Below are 21,796 nucleotides of genomic sequence, written 5' to 3'. Positions count from 1 at the left end.
TGATCTCCCTCTGACAGTTTCATGTGATGAAGCACCATTTTTCCTCTGTCAAGAAAGATGATTTAGCTAAGGTCAGAGGATTAAAAAAATAACATGATGCTAAATACTGGTAAAGAACAATTGTTTCACACCTGAAAGATAAACATTGACTTCTTTTATATGAGTAGTTATTAATATTTTGGCTTTTTATTTTGAGAAAACTTCAAATATGTAGGAAAGTGCAGACAGTAATATAATGCACAACAATACACTTGTTCCCTAGATTTCTCAGTTGTTAACCTTTTGCTATAAATGCTTAATTGATCGATTTACTGTAATATTTGAGAAATCATGATAGCTAATTATGAGAACTAATCTCTGAATTTTTCATTAATAATATTTCTTTAAATAGTTAACTTCAAAAAAACCCTTTTATAACACAACAACAGTAACATCCAACGACATTGGTAATTCGCACATATAACCTAAAACTCAGTCCATATGCAAATTTCCTGAATTTTGCCAAAAGTAATTTTAGTTGTTTTGTTTTAACCAGGACTCAGATAAGGACCATGCATTACATTCACTTGTTTTACTGGTTTCTTTAATTCTAAAACATTTTCCTCTGTCTCCCATGATATGATCTCTTGAATGATTAGACCAGTTGTCTTATAAGACATTTTTAGAAAGACGCCTAAGAACCATTTTTATAAAGATTTCAGAATTAAATACTTCTATATAAAATCATCAAACTGGAATACAATTTTGAAGCTGTGACTGTACTTCTAGCTAGTCAGTTTGTTTTTTCACTTCTGATTCCAGGATAAGGGTAGGGTAGGTTCAGAAGTAATTTGTTTGGGTTTGATTCTTTGCTTTTCCATTTAATAGCAATATAGTATTTGGCAAGGTATCTAATTTCTCTAAGCCTCATTTTCCTATCTACAAAGTAGGAGTGTCATCTAACAAAATTGCTGTGAGAATAACATTAGATAATTTAAAGAGTCTCACATGGTGCTTTACAATTGTAAGCCTTCAGCTCGATTGGCATCATTGGGAAGTAGTAGTTTTTGACATGGCATTGAGTTAATGGATATAGATTATAATATCAGTTTCTTTCCCTCCTTTTTGCTAGTAACCAGTGATACGTATTTACCATAATGCTTGCTGTGGTCAAAATTAACTGTGGGGTAGAATTTTTATTGATATGAAGCAAGTTTTTCTGAGCCCATGTCTTCATTAGAACAATTCTCAAACTACCTTAAGTTCTTACTCACTTAGTTGATGACTTGTAATGACCTGATAAGAAATTGATAAGATTTCCAGAAATATTTATTTCCAGTCTTGATTCTCACCTGAACATTTAGTTTTCTTTAAATATTGGAAAAGCATGAGAATCCAGTGCTGTTTAGCTCTTTTAAAATTTTTAAATAAATAATGAGTATAATTTATTCTTTGAACATTCTTGCAGTGTGGGAGCCACTTGCCTGGCATTTTAGGAACTCATAATCATACCATAGCAATTATACCATATCAGTGATACAGTTTTTGGAAATAATGTATGGAAATTACCAACATCTAGACTAAATCAGCATTATGCCATATTTTAAATTAGTACTGGGTGTTGTGACATGAAACTCAACTGATAGCCCCAACAGCTTACTGCCCATTGAGTTCTGCTCCTCTGGAGTACAGAATGATAGCTGATTTTCTGCTCCTCACTTTACTACCTCTACACCAAAATGTTTCATTGTCAGAAAGAAAAAAAAAATTCTCACCTGATTCAATCAGTATCAGATGTTGGTTAATAGCAAAGTCCATTAACGTAGTATTCATAGTAGAAGGCTTTTACCAATCTTTTTTCTACCTTGATGCCAACCCCATGGATTTTTCAGATTATTTTATGTTTTTTTATCCTTCTTAGACATAATTAGAATACAGAGAATATCAATTATTTAAATCAGCGGATTAAGATAGCTTTTACTATATCAATGTTATCTTGGGATTTATTTTTGTGGTTTGAAATGTATCTTCTGTTTTTACTAAAGTTGAGAGTTGACTTCCTTTTAGAGTTTTGAGGAGGTCTTTTCAGGTTTACAGAAATAATCTGAAATAACAAGGAAGCAAATTTGGCATTGACACTGGAAAATTGGCCTGGAAAAGTGGTAGAGAGCAACGTTTCAGTTTTGTCTAGTCTTGGCAGGGACTCTATGACCTAGGTCTATACAGGCAAGAGAAAAAGAAAGCATTATTTGCATCTTCTTTAGTTTTTGATTTCCCAGTACAGTCTGCTTTATCTGTATTATCAATCCTAATATCCTAAATGTGTCTGTCCTTTTTGTTTTCAAAGTAATTCCGTATACTTCATAACTATCAATGTTTTAGGACAATTATTAGAAGCAAGTATAGTATTCTGGAAATTTGTAGGGCACTCATTTTGCTTAATGTAATTAAGCCAATGGACCAACAATGGATAATGGTAAGATTGAAATCTTAATACTGCTTTCTCTAAGCATGTCTATTACTAGAAGGTTAGATAAATAATTTGTACTTTTCAGTATAATATCTCATTTGGTATTTTCCCTTTCTCTCACTTAAGTTAGCTTGTCAATCTTTTCTTTGTCATGGCTATACCTTTTGTATTAGCTATGTACTTATGGATTTAGTTTTTTCTTAATTCTTTTTTTGATTTCAAGATTGCATTTTGATTCTTTCTTTCTTGTTTCGATTTAGCAAAACCTAAGGTAAATCATTCCACTAAGACTCTTCCTCATTGAGAGAAATTACAGTTATTTTTGTAATTGCTATACCTGCTTCTGAAGTTTTAAGTCCACTTTAAAGATGGCATTTTATATTGGAGACAGAGACATGGGATAAGAAGGTCTTGGACTGAAAGGGCAAGAAGGGATACATGTCATTCTGTAGTAGAGAGAGGATTGTTTAGTGGACCTTTTACAGCAAGAATGGAGAAGGTGATTCTTGGCATCTGTCTGTGATTAGGCCCCCCTACCTCCCAAAATAATTTCTCAGATTGACTTGTGTAGTGGATTAACAGCATTTGTATTCATTACCATATCATTTTAGTGCAGATATGTAATAAATAAAACAATAGTTGAGGAGGAAATGACTTTTCTGGTATATTGTTGGATCCTGTGAAGTTTTATAAAGGGTAGAATCTCACTTTCTGAGCACAAGAGGAAGGTCAATTGATGTCTCTGATGAAGATGATTTTTAAAATGTGGTATAGGCTTCTGGGGGATCCCTGGGTGGCTCAGCGGTTTAGGGCCTGCCTTTGGCCCAGGGCACGATCCTGGAGTCCCGGGATCAAGTCCCGCATCAGGCTCCTGGCATGGAGCTTGCTTCTCCCTCTGCCTGTGTCTCCGCCTCTCTCTCTCTCTCTCTGTCTATCATGAATAAATAAATAAACAAATCTTTAAAAAAATAAAATAAAATGTGGTATAGTCTTCTAAAAAACTTGCTTGAAAACTATTTTTATTTTTAAACATTCCTTCTTTTTCAAGAAGGAATAAAAAATAAAATATAATTAAATACAGTAATTAAGTGTAAAATTAAAAGTACATGTAATTAAATATAGTGAGCTGTTTGTAAGTTCAACTTCATATAATATTTAAAAAACCCCAATCCTTTGTTCAAGCAATTTCTGAGAAAGATTGTGTTTAAATTCTACTTGATCCAAAAGATAGATTAGGTAAACATTATGAAGGAGATACTCCCAGAACTGATTTCCAATTAAAACAAAATGGAGACATCTAATTAAAGTGATAGTCACTGGGCAAAGTTGCATGGAAATACTGGAAATCCATATTTTTCCTTTTATTTTTTGCTAACAGTAGGAAAGGAAGCAAAAGAAGATCTTTAAAGAGAATGAATGAATAATAAGCAAAGGTCTAAATGAGTCTATGGAAAAATCAAACATCTCTTTTGCCGATTTAGATGCTTTTGTTTATTTTTGTTGTCTGATTGCTGTGGCTAGGACTTCCAGTACTATGTTAAATAATAATGGAGTGGACATACCTGTCTTGTTCCTGACCTTAGGGGAAATCTCTCAGTTTTTCCCGTTGAGGATGATATTAGCTATGGATTTTTAATATAGGCCTTGTTGAGGTATAGCTCCACTAGTCCTTGAAAAAACCTTCAATTAAAGAAAGAACTATGCAACATGAGAATGGACTTAGGGAACTCAGTGACAACATCAAAATCATAGAATGAAATGTATATTATAATTTAGGTTTAGTGAAAATAGTAACCAATTTACTACTAAAGCAGGATTTAGTAAACCGTAGATTGCCTTCAATGATGTGGCATCTTCTCTCCCACTAGTTGTGCAGTTTGTTTTGTCAGTCCTTAGATTGATTTTCTTGGTATTTACCATGTTTGATATTTCTTGTAGTACTGGTTTAGTGGTCACAAACTCCTTTAGTTTTTGTTTGGGAAATTCTTTATCTCTACTTCTATTCTGAATGATAGCCTTACTGCATAGAATTTACTTGACTTAGGATTTTTCCTATTCTGCACATTCTGGCTTGCCAAATTTATGTTAAAAAATCTCCTGCTAGTTTTATGGGTTTTCCCTTATAAATTAAGGACTTCTTTTGTCTTGTGGTTTTTTTTATTAGTCTTGCTGCTTTTAAGATATTTACTTCATCACTATATTTTTCAGATTTAATTATAATATGTCTTGGTGTTGGCCTGCTTTTGTTGATTTTGATGAGAGTCTTCCTGTGCCTCCTGAATCTGCATATCTATTTCCTTCCCCAGTTTAGAGATGTTTTCAGGTATTATTTCTTCAAATAATTTATCTGCCCCCTTTCTATTCTTCTTTAGGGACTCCTATGATATGAATGTTAGTTACTATGTTACATCTTTTCTTTTTTTCAGCCTTACTACTTTCCTTATTATTTTCTATTACTTTTCATTACTTTGTTTTTAGGTCAGTAATTTGTGCCTCTGCTTCTTCCAGCCTGCTGTTCATTGCATCTAGCCTGTTTCCAATCTTGTTTATTGCACTCTTCACCTATGATTAATTTTTTTAACTCTCTTATCTCTATGGTAAAATTCTTATCAATGTTTTCTGTTCTTAAGCCCTGTGAGAATCCTTTGATCATTGTTTTAAATTCTTCAACAAGCATTTTGCTTACATCTATTGCACTTAGATCTCTATGGCATTATCTTGTTCTTTCATTTGGGATAAATTCCTCTGTCTTGGCATTTTGTCTAAGACTCTGCCTTCTTCTCTGTGTTAGAAAAATCAGTTGGGTCTCCTGCTTTTGAAAATAATAGCCTTATGAAAAGTGGTCATGTAGTGCCCAGGATCTGGCACTTCAGGGAGTGTTTCTGGTTTGTTCTCTGTGTACTCTGCTGTTGTGTTTTGGCTGCTCTATCCTTCAGGTCATTTGTCTGCAGATGCTCTCCTGTCTGCTATGGGCAGTGTTTGGTCCCTGGCTTTAATATATTTATCTAGCTGTGTTTGAGGGAGTAGACAAGCCTAGGGTCCTCCTACTACTCCACTATTTTAGCTTCTCCCTGTATCTCTTATTAATTTTTTATTATATATTTGGGTGCTCCCATGTTGGTTGCATAAATATTTACAATTTTTATATCTTGTTGGATTGTTCCCTTTATGGTTATATAGTGCCTCTTTTTGTCTCTTGTTGTAGTTTTGGTTTTAAGGTCTAGTTTGTCTGATATTCTGGCTTTCTTTTGACATCCATTTGCTTGATAAATGTTTCTCCATCCCCTCACATCCTAGGCATTAATGTATTTGAATGACAAGCCAGTAGGCCTCTGGCCTTGTATGCAAAATTGGGGACCCTTGCCAAGACACCCAACACCACAAAGGTTTGGAAAGTGCTGGAGACAGCCATTGGTCTGACTCTCACTGTTGGTCAGTGAGCTATGTTGCTGAGAATGCCAAACTCTGTCATGTCTAGTAAAGGTGATATCTACTAGAATTTGGAATGGGATGTCCTCCTGGGATGGCTGAGTTACTTTACTTTATACCTCTGGGTAAGGGGGAATTACTCAATCTTCATTGGGATCCCACTGTCCTACTACAAGCTGTACTTGTTGAAATATACTATACCTAGAATGGAACATGCAGCATTGAGCAAGGGAAGAAGATTGAAGTCCTGATCTGGCATATCCTCATGCTTAATAGTGCTGCCTCCCTTGGCCAGCATGTATTAACCAGGTTAAATTTCTAAAGCTGCCAATCTCCCTGTCTTCAAAGCTAGGTGGGTTTTTTTATTTTCTAGTAGTATGGTAATTTGGTTGCTTTCTTACCTCCAGCGGCCGGGAGGATGTTGTAAGCTACATAGAATTCTTTACTAAATTCACCCAGCAAGCCTTAAATGATAGCTGACATAGCCTATCTTTACTGAACACTGAGATGTCTTTAAGGAGAAAAGCAGTAATCCAAAACAGAATGGTCTTGGACATTATTACTGCCTCATAAGAAGGCACTTGTCACCTTATTCAAACAGAAAATTGTATGTTCATACCTGATAAATGAGTCTGCTAATGTGTCATCTTCTTTAAATCACATGACACCAGTGAATTCCCAAACTGAGGGACTTATTAAATCAGTGGTTTGGATCATAAGGCTCTTGGTAGAAAAAATTGTTACTTATTATTGGGAATCATTATCTTAATCTGTATTTCCTCTTGCATGTGTCTGTATTATTGCCACCATGCTTCCTACCTCCATGCTAATGAAACCCCTTGCTGACTACTTTGGACACAGTGTGGAAGAGAGCTCTGTGGAAGGTTATAAAAATAGGTCAGGAGGGCTGTAGTGTTGGAGGAAGTCATGAGGAGGACATGATTTCTGGTTGTCCTGTGAGTGGACCTGTGAAATCAAGCTCATCAACCCTTCTGTCCTTGGAATGTACATTCCTCCTCACCCCCATCATTTGCACTTATGGGAGCCATTTTCAAGGATGCAGCCTTGAGAGAACAATGTGTTGTTGAGAACTTCTCAATTGAATATAAGACAAGCCTTGTACATAAGTTCCCTTGTTTCTTAAAACTGTTACCTACCAGTCTGGAATGGTCTTCCTCTCTCTTCCATCTCTCCTTGTCCTGTGTTACCAGGGGCCAGTTTGTGAACCAATAGTATTATGTTAGATATGGCTGTTTTGTTTGCCAGTACTCATTATTAGTTTGAGGACATTCTCTTCTCCTCTTGTCATGAAGGAATGTTGAATTATTTTGAATTACGGTTTTTCTTTATTCACTGAGATGACCATATGGTTTCATTTTAATCTTTCCATATGGTGAATTACATTAGTTGATTTTGAATGTTACATTGACATTTTATTCCTGGGATGAACCTCACTAGGTCATGACATATCATCTTCCTTGTATATTGTTTGATTTGACCTGTGTTCACAAAGGAAAATGGCCTGTAGCTTTTTTTTATTATAATGTCTTGTCTGGTTTTGGTATCAGGGCAATGTTGGCATTCTAAAATGAATTAGGATATATTATCTCCTCTTCTATTTTCAGGAAGGCTTCGTATAGATTTGGTATTATTTCTGGGACACCTGGGTGGCTTAGTTGGTTAGGTGTCTTACTCTTGATTTCAGCTCAGGTTATGATCTCAGTGTTGTGAAATCAAGCCCCACATCAGGCTCCATGCTGGGCTTGATGTCTGCTTAAGAGTCTCTCTCTCTCTCTCTCTCTGCCCCTCCCTGTTGCTTGCTCTCTCTTTCTCTCTCTCTCAAAAAAAGAATTGGTATTCTTATTTACATATTTTGTAGAACTTCTCTGTGAAGCCATCTGTGCTTGTAGTTTGCCTGTGGGAAAATATTTAAATAACAAATTCAATTTCTTTAATACATATAGCTCTATTCAGTTTATCTGTTTCTTCCCGTGTGAGCTTTGGTAGTTTGTGTCATTTGAGGAAATTGTTATATTCCATCTAAGTTATTGTCAAAAGTTATTGTCAAAAGTTGATCATAATATTCCTTATTAGTCATTTAATGTTTGATGAATTTGTAGTGTTTTTCTCCTCTCTGATTTTGGTAATATGTGTCTTCTCTTTTTTATCTGATCAGATTGACTAATGGTTCAGTAATTTTATTCATCTTCTCAAAGAAGTAGATTTTGGTCTAATAGATTTTCTTTATTTTTGCCTTTTTTTTGCTCTCATTTGTATTATTTTCTTTCTTCAGACCATTTTAGGTTTAATATGTCCTTCTTCTAATGTGAACTGGTGCAGCCACTCTGGAAAACTGTGTGGAGGTTCCTCAAAGAGTTAAAAATAGACCTGCCCTATGACCCAGCAATTGCACTATTGGGGATTTACCCCAAAGATACAGATGCAGTGAAACGCCGGGACACCTGCACCCCGATGTTTATAGCAGCAATGGCCACGATAGCCAAACTGTGGAAGGAGCCTCGGTGTCCTTCGAAAGATGAGTGGATAAAGAAGATGTGGTTTATGTATACAATGGAATATTACTCAGCTATTAGAAATGACAAATACCCACCATTTGCTTCAACGTGGATGGAACTGGAGGGTATTATGCTGAGTGAAGTAAGTCAGTCGGAGAAGGACAAACATTATATGTTCTCATTCATTTGGGGAATATAAATAATAGTGAAAGGGAATAGAAGGGAAGGGAGAAGAAATGTGTGGGAAATATCAGAAAGGGAGACAGAACGTAAAGACTGCTAACTCTGGGAAACGAACTAGGGGTGGTAGAAGGGGAGGAGGGCGGGGGGTGGGAGTGAATGGGTGACGGGCACTGGGGGTTATTCTGTATGTTAGTAAATTGAACACCAATAAAAAATTAAAAAAAAAATATGTCCTTCTTCTGGTTTCCTAAAATGAAGCTGATATCTTTGATTTGAGACCTTTCTTCTTTGCTGATATAAGCATTTCCTAATATGAAATTTCCTTAAGCATTGCTTTAGCTACATCCCACAAATTTAACATGTGTTGTGTTTTTATTTTCATTTAGTTCAAGATATTTTTAACTTTTTCTTTGATTTATTCTTTAATTGGTGGGTAATTTAAAAGAATGTTATTTAATTTCTAATTTTTAGGAGATTTTTCATCTATCTTGCTATTATTTAATTTTAGCTTAATTTTTTTGTGGTTAGAGAAGACCACTTATATGGTATCAAATCTCATAAGTTTAGTATATTGAGACTTTAAAAATTTTTTCATGATTGGGGCACCTAGGTGGCTCAGTTGCTAGGGTGTCTGACTCTTAATTTCAGCTCAGATTGTGACGTTGGGGTTGTGAGATTGAGCCCATGTCAGGCTCACACACTGGGCATAGAGCCTGCTTGGGATTCTCTCTCTCCTTGACTCTGCTCCCTCCCCCACAAAAAAGGAAAACTTTTCATGATCTGTCCTGGTGACTGCTCCACATTCCTTTGAAAAGAATTTGTATTCTGATGTTTGATGGAGTTTTTTTATAAAGGTCCATTAGGTCAGATTGATTTATAGCATTGTCCAGAATGAATCTTTTTGATTGCATGAACTGCTTGAATTTAGTCTGCTAAATTGCGCAAGGATGACTTGTAGTTACATCTTCTCTGGGGTTATTATTATTATTTTTTTAATTCTTTCTTCAGCATCAAGGTCTATTTTCTTGCAGTTCCTGGTAGTGATGGTGGATGAAATAGGGTATTTCTGGTTTATCTTATTTGAGGATATAGTATATTGAAAGCAAAAACAACTAGAGTGTTTTCTCTTCTACAACTTTACTACCCCAAATCTAGAAGACATTCATGTAGAATGAAAATTGACAATCAAGTTTTTGAGGTTTGCCAAATTCCCTTTGGGACAAATCATCCTCACCCTTTTACCTATACCTCTCTGAGTTCCCATTAGACAAACCACCACTGTTTGACTATCTAGTCAGCTATATTTTGGAAATAACAATCCTACGTAAGCAATTAATGATTAGAGTTGATGTGAAGAGGAAGTAAATTTCTATTTAATTAGCTTAGAACCCTTAAACAACAGTAAAACTTACAAATAACCTAGTCAACTAAGTGTTTTATTTACAAAGAATTAAGTTATTTAAAATTCAAAATCACGGAATAAATTTAGTTAGTAACTAAAATTAGATTAGAACCCTGATACACTGATTCCCAGTTTACTCTGTTATTTCCTCTGTCATGCTGCCACCTATTAAATTGCTCTGATAAAAAAATAGGAAAGTAACAAAGCAAGCAAATTAAAAAGATTTGATTAGTGAATGAAGTTTAAGGATTCTCTGAAAATTTTACTTTCTTCTTTTGTTTCTGTTCCACTCATTGGTTCAAATTTATTTTTTCTTTATTTAAATTCAGTTTGCCAACATATAGTATAACACCCAGTGCTCATCACATCATGTGGCCTCCTTAATGCTCATCACCCAGTTATCCCTCCCCCACCCACTTCCTCTTCAGCAATCCTCAGTTTGTTTACTAGAGTTAACAGTCACCCATAGTTTGTTTTCCTCTCTAATTATTTTCCCATTTCGTACCCCCTCCTTCCCTTATGGCCCATTGCACTATTTCTTATATTCCACATATTGAGTAAAACCATATGATAATTGTCTTTCTCTGGAATGATTTATTTCACTCAGCATAATACCCTCCAGTTCCATCCATGCTGATGTATGTAGTAGGTATTCATCCTTCCTGATGTCTTCCTAATACTCCATTGTTTATATGTGTGTGTGTGTATGGAGATGGATATATATCTCACATCTTGTTTATCCATTCATCTGTTGAAGGACATCAAGGCTCCTCCATAGTTTGGCTATTGTGGACATTGCTGCTATGAACGTTGGGGTGCAAGTGCCCCTTTGTTTGATTACATTTGTATCTTTGGGATAAATACCCAGTAGTGCAATTGCTGGGTTTTAGGGTAGCTCTATTTTTAACTTTTTGAGGAACCTCCATACTGTTTTCCAGAGTGGTTGTACCAGTTTGCATTCCCATCAACAGTATATGAGGGTTCCCCTTTCTCTACAACCTTGCCAACATTTGTTGTTTCCTGTCTTGTTAATTTTAGCCATTCTCACTGGTGTGAGATGGTATCTCATTGTGGTTTTGATTTGTATTTCCCTGATGACAGGTTAATGAGGAACATTTTTTCATGTGCCTGTTGGCCATGTGTAGGTCTTTGCAGAAATGTCTGTTCATGTCTTTTGCCCACTTATTGACTGGATTAGTTTGGTTTTTGGGTGTTGAGTTTGATAAGTTCTTTATAGATCTTGGCTACTAGCCCTTTATCTGATATGTCATTTACAGATATCTTCTCCCATTCTGTAGGTTGTCTTTTAGTTTTGTTAACTATTTCCTTTGCTGTGCAGAGGTTTTTTATCTTGATTAAGTCCCAATTGTTCGTTTTTGCTTTTGTTTCCCTTATCTTTAGAGATGTGTCTTACAGGAAGTTGCTGTGGCCGAGGTAAAAAAAAAGTGCTGCCTGTGTTCTGTTCTGTGATTTTGATGGATTCCTCTCACATTTAGATCTTTCATCCGCTTTGAGTTTATCTTTGTGTATGGTGTCAGAGAATGGTCTAGTTTCATTCTTGGGCACGTGGCTGTCCAATTTTCCCAATACCATTTATTGAGGAGACTGTCCTTTTTCTGTTGGATATTCTTTCCTACTTTGTCCAAGATGAGTTGACCATAGGGTTGAGGGTTCATTTCTGGGTTCTCCATTCTGTTCCATTGATCTGTGTATCTGTTTTTGTGCCAGTACCATGTTGTCTTGATGATCACAGCTTTGTAATACAACTTGAAGTCAGGCATTGTGATGCTCCCAAGCTTTGATTTTTCTTTTACAACATTCATCTGGCTATTTGGTTTCATACAAATCTTAGAGTTATTTATTCCAACTCTGTGAAAAGTGTCCATGGTATTTTGATGGGGATTGCATTGAATGTGTAGATTGTTCTGGGTGGCATAGCCATTTTCACAATATTTATTCTTCCAATGCATGAGCATGGAATGTTTTTCCATCTTTTTGTGTCTTCCTCAATTTCTTTCATAAGTGTTTTGTAGTTTTTAGAATACAGATCCTTTACCTCTTTGTTTAGGTTTATTCCGAGGTCTCTTATGCTTTTGGTGCAGTTATAAATGGGATTGATTCCTTAATTTCTCTTTCTTCAGTCTCATTTTAACATATAGAAATGTAGTTGATTTCTGTCCATTGATTTTGTATCCTGCCAAATTGCTATATGAGTTCTAGCAATTTTGTGATTGAGTGTTTTGTGTTCTCCACATAAAATATCATGTCATCTGTGAAGAGGGAGAGTTTGACTCCTTCTTGCCAATTTGAATGCCTCTTATTTCTTATTGTTGTGTGATTGCTGAGGTTAGGACTTCTAGTACTATGTTGAACAAAAGTGATGAGAGGGCATCCTTGTCATTTCCTGACCTTATGGGAAAAGCTTTCAGTTTTTTCCTATTGAGAATGATATTTGCTGTAGGCTTTTTGTAGATAGCTTTTATGATATGGAGGTATGTTCCTTCTATCCTTACACTTTGAAGAGTTTTAATCAAGAAAGGATGCTATATTTTGTCAAATGCTTTTTCTGCATCAATTGAGAGGATCATATGGTTCTTGTCTTTTATTAATATGATCTGTCACATTGATTTGTGTGTGTTGAATCATGCTTGCATCCCAGGAATAAATCCCAGTTGGTCATGGTGAATAATCCTCTTAATGCACTTTTGGATCCTACTGACTAGTATTTTGGTGAGAATTTTTGGATCCATGTTCATCAGAGATAATGGTCTGTAATTCTCCTTTTTGATGAGGTCTTTGTCTGGTTTTGGGATCAAGGTAATGCCTTATAGAAAGAGTTTGGAAGTTTTCCTTCCATTTCTTTTTTAAATTATTTTTTAATTTAAATTAATTTTGCCAACATACAGTATTGGAAGGAAACTTCCATTTGTATCTTTTGAAACAGCTTCAGTAGGTTAGATATTATTTCTTCTTTCAGTGTTTGGTAGATTTCCCCTGCGAAGCCATCTGGCCCTGGACACTTGTTTCTTGGAGGTTTTTAATGACTGCTTCAGTTTCCTTGCTGGTTATTGGTCTGTTCAGGTTTTCTTTTTCTTCCTGTTTCAATTTTGGAAGTTTATAAGTTTCCAGGAACACATCCATTTCTTTCAGATTGCCTAATTTGTTGGCATATAGTTACTCATAATACATTCTTAAAATAGTTTGTATTTTTTTGGTGTTGGTTGTGATCTCTCCTCTTTCATTCAAGATTTTACTAATTTGAGTCTTTTTTCTTTTTAATGAATATGTCTAGCGTTTTACCTATCTTATTAATTCTTTCAAAGAAACAGCTCCTGGTTTGGTTGTTCCTGTCTACTGTTCTTCTGGTTTCCATTTCATTGAATTCTACTCTAATCTTTATTATTTTTTATCTCCTGTTTGGTGTAGGCTTTATTTGCTCTTCTTTCTCCAGCTCTTTTAGGTGTAAGGTTAGCTTGTGTATTTGAGATTTTTCTAATTTTTTGAGAGAGTCTTGTATTGTAATGTACTTCCCTCTTAGGACTGCCTTTGCTGTATCCCAAAGGTTTTGAACAGTTGTACTTTCATTTTCATTAGTTTGCATGAATTTTTTTTTGCATGAATATTTTTAATTCTCTAATTTCTGGGTTGACCCATTCATTCGTCAGTAAGTTGCTCTTTAACCTCTATGTATTTGCCTTCTTTCCAAATTTGTTCTTGTGATTGAATTCAAGTTTCAAAGCATTGTGGTCTGAAAATATGGAGGAAATGATCCCAATCTTTTGGTATCAATTGAGACCCGATTTGTGACCCAGTTTGTGGTCTATTTTTTTTAAAGATTTTATTTATTTATCCATGAGATACAGAGAGAGAGGCAGAGACATAGGCAGAGAGAGAAGCAGGCTCCTCACAGGGAGCCCAATGCAGACTCAATCCCAGAACCCCAGGATCGGGCCAAGAGCCTAAGACAGATGCTTAACCACTAAGCCACCCAGGCATCCCAGTATGTGTTCTATTCTGGAGAAAGTTCAATATGCAGTTGAGAAGAGTATGTATTCGGTTGCATTAGGATGGAATGTCCAGTATATATCAGTGAAGTCCATCTAGTCCAGTGTGTCATTCAAAGCCCTTGTTTCTTTGTTGATTTTCTCTTTAGATGATCTGTCCCTTGCTGAGAGTGGAGTGTTGAAGTCTCCAACTATTAATATATTATTATTATTATTATTATTATTATCCATGTGTTTCTTTACTTTGGTTATTAATTGGTTGATACATTTGGCTGCTCCCCCATTAGGGGCATAAATATTCATAATTGTTAGATCTTCTTGTTGGATAGACCCTTTAAGTATAATATAGTGCCCCTCTTCATCTTTATTACAGTCTTTGGTTTCAACTTTAATTTATCTAATATGAGGATTGCTACCCCAGCTTTCTTTTGAGGTCCATCTGCATGGTAGATGGTTCTCTGTACCCTCATTTTCAGTCTGAAGGTAACTTTAGGTCTAAAATGAGTCTCTGGTAAACAGCAAATGGATGAGTCTTGCTTTTTTATCCAGTCTGATCCCTGTGTCTTTTGACTGGAGCATTTAGCCCATTCACATTCAGAGTAACTCTGAAAGATACGAATTTAGTGCCATTGTATTTCTTGTATAGTCCCTGTTTCTGCAGATTTTCTCTGTTTCTGTGGAGACCCTCCTCACTTACATGATCCCCCCCTTAATATTTCTTACAGGGCTGGTTTGGTGATCACATATTCTTTCAGTTTCTATCTTGGAAGCTCTTTATCTCTCCTTTTATTCTGAATGACAACCTTGCTGGATAAAGTATTCTTGGCTGCATTTTTCTCTCATTTAGTACCCTGAATACATCATGCTAGCCCTTTCTTGTCTGCCAGGTCCCTGTAGATAGGTCTGCTGTTAATCTAATATTTCTCCTCCTGTATGCTAGGAATCTCTTGTCTTGAACTGCTTTCTGATTTTCTCTTTATCTCTGGTATTTACAAGCTTCACTATTATATGTCAGGATGTTGATCTGCTTTTGTTGATATTGGAAGGGCTCCTTGTTATCTCTTGGATTTGAATGCCTCTTTTCTTCCTCAGATTAGGGAAGTTCTCAGCTATGATTTGATCAAATATACCTTCTTTTCCTCTCTCTTTGTGCCCTCAGTAATTCCAATAATACAGATTTTTTTTTCAAACTATCACTTATTTCTTGGAGCCTTTCCTTGTGGGCTCTTAGTTGTTTTTCTCTCTTTTTTCTCAGCTTCCTTTCTTAACTATCAGCTTGTCTTTAGTGTCACTTGTTCATTTTTTTGCCTCATTTATCCTAGCTGTTAGAGCGTCCAGTTTAGACTGCATTTCAGTTAGAGTATTTTCAATTCAGCCTAATTAGTTCTCATTTCTGCACTAAGATTCTGTAATCCTTTAAGCTTTTTTCAAGCCCAACTAGTAACTGTATAATTGTAATCCTGAACTACATCTCTGACATTTTACTTAAATCCATATCTATTGGATATGTGGCAGAGAGTATTAGCTCTGGTTCTTTCTTTTGTGGTGAAATTGTCCTTCTAGTCATTTTATTCAGTGTAGAATGGCTGTTTGAGTGAGAAGAATAAAAAATATCAACCATGACCCAAGCAAAATATACACTAGACAATTGTGAAGAGGTCAGGGACTAGAAAATAAAAGAAAAAAGACAAAGAAAAAAAACAAAAAAAGAGAAACAAAAAAAGAGGGGCAAAAGGAGGGGGGGGTGGAGACAAAATATAATCTCACAGAGTGGACAAAACAAGGGTATCTACTTGTTCCTGAGTATATTTCAGTCTGTGTTAGAAGATACTAAATTCCAAAATTATAAAGAAAGCAAAAAAAAAAATATATATATATACAAAACCAAAATTGAATACAGTGAAAGGAAGCCAAAAATGAATAATACATCTGTAACATGTAATTATAAAATATGAAAGTTAAAAAAGAAAAGACTTAAAAAGGAGTTGATAAAATAAGAAACTAGTTGAGGTGGGGAAAAAAAGAAAAATATAAATAGGAAAATTTTAAACTTAAAGATAAATGAATCATAAAAGAAAACCTCAAGTTCTGTATACTTTTCCCATGGTCCTAGAGCTTTCCAGTCCTGTTTGGACAGTAAACTTGCTGTTCCCCTGTTCTTCCAGCTGTTCTTGGGGAGGGGCCTGCTGCACTGATTCCCAGGTGTCTGTGTCTGGGCGGAGTTTCACTGCCCCTTTCCAAGGCGGTGGGCTCAGTGTAAGCTTTTGTTCCCTGAAGGCTTTCTGTGCCTTATTTGAGGGTGAAAAAAAATGGTTTCATCCTGATCCTTGGAGCTGAGAGATTATAGTATGTGCCAAACTCTACAAACTCCTGTGGAGCCCACTTAGATCCTTACTCTGAGGGAGGGAGGGGCACTGATTTGTGTAATTTGTAGTGTTCCAGCAGGGAGAGCCTTTGCCCGCTCTGCTCTTCCTGCTGGAAGCAGACGCTTGCCCCACTTCTGTCCATTGCAGGGCCCTGGCACAGAGAGCATTCACCCGGTGGAGTACACACCTGCTCCGCCTCTCCCAGATGAAAGCAGAGAGTTGCTGCGTTCCAGACGTTGTAGGGACCCAACACAGAGAGCAGTTAGTTGATCCAGCTGTGGTTTGTGGTTTATGGCAAAACAAGCTGAGCCTCCTCCAGGGCTCACTGACCTAACCCGTTTCCTGGCTCCAATGTTTAGGACTTTGGCAGCTCAGGCACCCCTGTTCTTTCTGTGGCTCCGAGAATATTGAGACCCCACTATCCCACTTGTGATTGTGCCCTACTTCATCACTGAGCACCTTTCAGGCAGGGAAGACTCTCATAAGAACAGATTTCTGAATGTTCTGATTTTGAGCTCCAGGGCTATATCATTTTCCCATAGCCAGTTTATAAAGTCTCACTCTCCCCACCATTTATCTCCCAATATATCCCCTCCATTTCTCTTCTCTGCACTCTTATCGTACAAGAAGTGGTCACTTTTCTATTTGTAGAGTTCCAGCCATTCTTTCCTTACATCTCAGGTTGAATTCCTAGGTGTTCAGGATGGTTTGATTGTTATCTAGATAAATTGGGGGGACCAGATGAAATGAGGACCCCTACTCTTCCGCCATTTTGCCCACAATCCACCACATTTCACTTTTTCACCATTAATTCAAATTTAAACATTATGATAAAAATAAAACCAACAACTAGTATTGGCTAATAATTGCTATTTAATACTTAAAATAATGTTCAAGTTTAATAGTTTAGGTAATTATGAGCAAAGCTTAATATGTTTTTTTAAGAACAATGGCCAGTTTTATTTATTTACTTTAAGCTAGTGATTTATCTTTCATTTAAGAAGGATCACTTCTAGCCAGGAGACTAGCTAATTGTTCAAAATCATAGCAATTAATAGAAGTGTTCAAAACCACAGTTGTTAAAGTAATCTTATCAATTAGAGAAATCTCCCAAAGCCGGTGTTCAGTTTCCTCTTGTCCAGTGTTCCTTGTTTGAATACCACTATGTTTAATTTAGCTTGCAGTCATAGAGTTTGGCACTGTGGCACTATATTTATACTGCTGCTTGTGCCTAAGTTTGCAATGGAAAAAAAAAAAAAACACTGTGTAGGTTCTCTATCCTGCACAGTAGACTTTGGAGAGTGAGTGTTCCTGGTATTCTTGGTCTCATGGTTCTGTGTGATCCCAGAGAGAAAAAGAGGCTCCTCAGAACCTTTTTTTTTTTTTTAATTTTTTTTTATTTATTTATGATAGAGAGAGAGAGAGAGGCAGAGACACAGGCAGAGGGAGAAGCAGGCTCCATGCACCGGGAGCCCGACGTGGGATTCGATCCCGGGTCTCCAGGATCGCGCCCTGGGCCAAAGGCAGGCGCCAAACCGCTGCGCCACCCAGGGATCCCACCTCAGAACCTTTTTGATATCACATTGGTGTGACATGGGGAGATTTCCAAGGTGGCTCTGGGAGCTTCACTGTACTTGGTATTTTTTTTTTTTAAAGATTTTATTTTTTTTAATTTTTATTTATTTATGATAGTCACACACACACACACACAGAGAGAGGCAGAGACACAGGCAGAGGGAGAAGCAGGCTCCATGCACTGGGAGCCCGACGTGGGATTCGATCCCGGGTCTCCAGGATCGCGCCCTGGGCCAAAGGCAGGCGCTAAACCGCTGCGCCACCCAGGGATCCCTGTACTTGGTATTTTAATGTATATAGAAAAGCCTTCACATTGGGGGACAGGTGGACAATATAAGTGTAGGGCTATTTCCCCCTCAGTTTTATCTAGCTTCTCCTGCCTAGTGCAAGGTTCAGCCTAAATATCACTCTTTAGAGAAGCCTTCTCTCATAGCTCCAGACTGGGTTAAGTTTACTTTTGCCATGCTTTCATAGACTATCACAATGTACCTAAAACTTTGTATAATTCTTTGCTTCCTGGATGACTTCCTGACTGGATCACAAGCTCCAAAGGAGCAGGGCCATATCTGCCTGATTAACCTCTGTGTCTTTAGCACCTAGCAAAATCTGGCAGGCAGCAGGTGAGCAGCCATCATCTAGTAGGTAAACTATGTGAGCTCTAGCCTTGCCCACTCTGGGCTAAGCTTTGGGAGCCTACATTTAGAGAAGAGCTAGAGTTTGTTTGCTTGTTTTAATTTTAGCACTACCGAGGCAAAATTGACGTATATAATTGTAAGAAATTTAAAGTGTACATCATGGTGATTTGATACACCTATACAGTTTGAAAGAATTTCCCTCATGAATACATGCATCATCTTATATATTTATCTTTTTTTGTGCAGTCATTTAGGATCTACTCTTTTAGCAAATTTTAATTATATAATATAGTGTTATCAACTAAATCACCATATTATATATTAGATCTTTAGACCTTAGACCTTATTGTTGTAACTGAAAGTTTGTACTCTTTTACTAACCTCTCCCTATTTCCCCCACCAGCCTCTGGAAGCCACTTTTTCTACCCTCTATTTCTGAGTTTATTTTTTTCTTTAGATTCCACATTAAGTGCTATTATGTAGTATTTGTCTTTCTTTAGCTTTCTTTCTTTCTTTCTTTCATTCAGATTTTATGTATTTATTTGAGAGAGAGAGCATGAACATGAGTAGAGGGCAGAGTTGGAGGGAGAGGGAGAAAGACTTCCCACTGAGCAGGGAACTCACAGCAGGGCTCGATCCAGGACCCTAAGATCATGATCTGAACTGAAGGCAGATGCTTAACTAACTGAGCCACCCAGGCACCCTTCTCTGGCTTATTTCACTTACCATAATGTTCTCCAATTTCATCTATGTTGTCACAAACGAAAGGATTTCCTCTTTTTAAATTGGGTAATATTCTTTTGTGTATGTGTGTACACACATTCTCTCTCTCTCTCTCCCTCTCTCTCGCACACACACACACACAGACACACCCCTTATATTTCTTGATTCATTCATACATTGTCAGACAGGTTGTTTCTATTCCTTAGCTAATGTGAATAATGCTGCAGTGAACATGGGAGTGCAGATATCTCTTCACAATAATGGTTTTGATTCCTTTGGATATGTACCCAGAAGTGGGAATGCTAGATTGTATGGTAGTTATATTTTTAATATTTTGAGTACTTTTTTCCATAGTGGCTATTCCAATTTACGTTCCCACCCTGTGCACTAGGGTTTCCTTTTCTCCATATCCTTGCCAACACTTGTTATCTCTTATCTCTTTTATGAAAACCTAATAAGGATAAGGTGATATCTCATTTTGGTTTAGATTTGCATTTCCCACCAAAGAAACAAACAATCCAATCATGAATGGGCAAAAGACATGAACAGAAATCTCACAGAGGAAGACATAGACATGGCCAACATGCATATGAGAAAATGCTCTGCATCACTTGCCATCAGGGAAATACAAATCAAAACCACAATGAGATACCACCTCACACCAGCGAGAATGGGGCAAATTAACAAGGCAGGAAACAAATGTTGGAGAGGATGCGGAGAAAAGGGAACCCTCTTACACTGTTGGTGGGAATGTGAACTGGTGCAGCCACTCTGGAAAACTGTGTGGAGGTTCCTCAAACAGTTAAAAATATACCTGCCCTACGACCCAGCAATTGCACTGTTGGGGATTTACCCCAAAGAGACAAATGCAATGAAACGCCGGGACACCTGCACCCCGATGTTTCTAGCAGCAATGGCCACGATAGCCAAACTGTGGAAGGAGCCTCGGTGTCCATCAAAAGATGAATGATAAAGAAGATGTGGTTTATGTATACAATGGAATATTCCTCAGCTATTAGAAATGACAAATACCCACCATTTGCTTCAACGTGGATGGAACTGGAAGGTATTATGCTGAGTGAAGTAAGTCAGTCGGAGAAGGACAAACATTATATGTTCTCATTCATTTGGGGAATATAAATAATAGTGAAAGGGAATATAAGGGAAGGGAGAAGAAATGTGCGGGAAATATCAGAAAGGGAGACAGAACATAAAGACTGCTAACTCGGGATCCCTGGGTGGCGCAGCGGTTTGGCGCCTGCCTTTGGCCCAGGGCGCGATCTTGGAGACCCGGGATCGAATCCCACATCGGGCTCCCGGTGCATGGAGCCTTCTTCTCCCTCTGCCTGTGTCTCTGCCTCTCTCTCTCTCTCTGTAACTATCATAAATAAATAAAAATTAAATTAAAAAAAAAGATTTGCATTTCCCTGATGATTAGTGATGTAGAGTATCTTTTCATGTGTCTGTTGGCCATTTGCATATCTTCTTTAGAAAAATACTCAATTCCTCTACCTATTTTTAAATTGGATTGTTTTCTGTTTTTTTTTTTTTTTTTTTTTTGCTAGAGTTGTATGAGTTTCTTGTGTATGTTGGATATTAACCCCTTATCAAATATATGATTTTCAAATGTTTTTTCTCCTCTTTAGGTTGCCTTTTTATTTTGTGATTATTTCTTTTGCTGAACAGAAGCTTTTTAGTTTGTTGTAGTCTTATTTATTTTTGCTAATAATGTTTAAGGCTAGATTTTTCTTTGATAAGCAGCTTTCAAAGTGTTCAACTCTTCCTAACTTTCTAGATACTTTATAAGTAATTTTGATTTTTTTTTTTTTGTCCCAGGGGTTGAGAGTATTTCTTAATTTCTAGTAGATCATGTTTGTTTGTTTGTTTTTCCCCTGAACTCTCTCGCTGTATTGGTTTACTTGCCCTGGCTAGGCATGGGAAGAGGCTCTTGGCTTTTACAGGATTAATTGGAGTCCAGGCACCATTTACAGCCAAAGACAACTAATTGTGAGACAAAGAAGCTGTTAGGATTGGAAGAATAGTTGAAAATTCTGCACTGAAAATGTTGAAATTGGAATCCAGGTCAAAATAGGTTTGATGGTTACAGTGCTAGGTCAGTCCCAGAGAAGAATGGAATCAGGTTTGTTTAGGCAAGATCTGGAGACGTGACAGCAAGGTAAGGAGAATAACCTTGCCAGTTCACACTCAAAGACTAGAAACTAGAATGAAAAGGAGAGGTAATCAACAGGGGAAAGGTTATTTTCAAAAAACTAAATTCCCAACACGTTAATGGATTTTGTAGCTTGTGACCCATGCTCATTGGATGATTCATTAGTCTAGCTCAAATGTAACTCTTAAGGCAGTGTTTTTCAAACTATGTTTTGTGGCACATTAGTGGTGAGTGACTAGCATTAAAATATTAAAAATGGTATGTATATGATTTGAGATGTATTTCATGGTGCATCATAGATGAAACAGGGGATCCCTGGGTGGCGCAGCGGTTTAGCGCCTGCC

At 36.9% G+C, this 21,796-nt stretch overlaps 1 protein-coding gene across 3 annotated transcripts in view; it reads right to left on the bottom strand.

Annotated features, from left to right (window-relative positions):
• Position 1: 1 nt before the first annotated feature.
• Positions 2-21,796, bottom strand: part of LOC112652154 (uncharacterized) — a 78,368-nt gene continuing 56,573 nt past the window's right edge. For all 3 annotated transcript variants that reach the window (XR_007401745.1, XR_004812967.2, XR_007401744.1), the window contains one exon: positions 2-45. The gene's annotated coding sequence lies outside the window, so the exon portion shown is untranslated. The remainder of the gene's footprint in view (positions 46-21,796) is intronic.

The sequence above is a fragment of the Canis lupus genome, chromosome 13 (genome assembly GCF_003254725.2).
Source record: "Canis lupus dingo isolate Sandy chromosome 13, ASM325472v2, whole genome shotgun sequence".
Lineage (NCBI taxonomy): Eukaryota > Metazoa > Chordata > Mammalia > Carnivora > Canidae > Canis > Canis lupus.
This window is presented reverse-complemented; position numbering and strand designations above follow the sequence as displayed.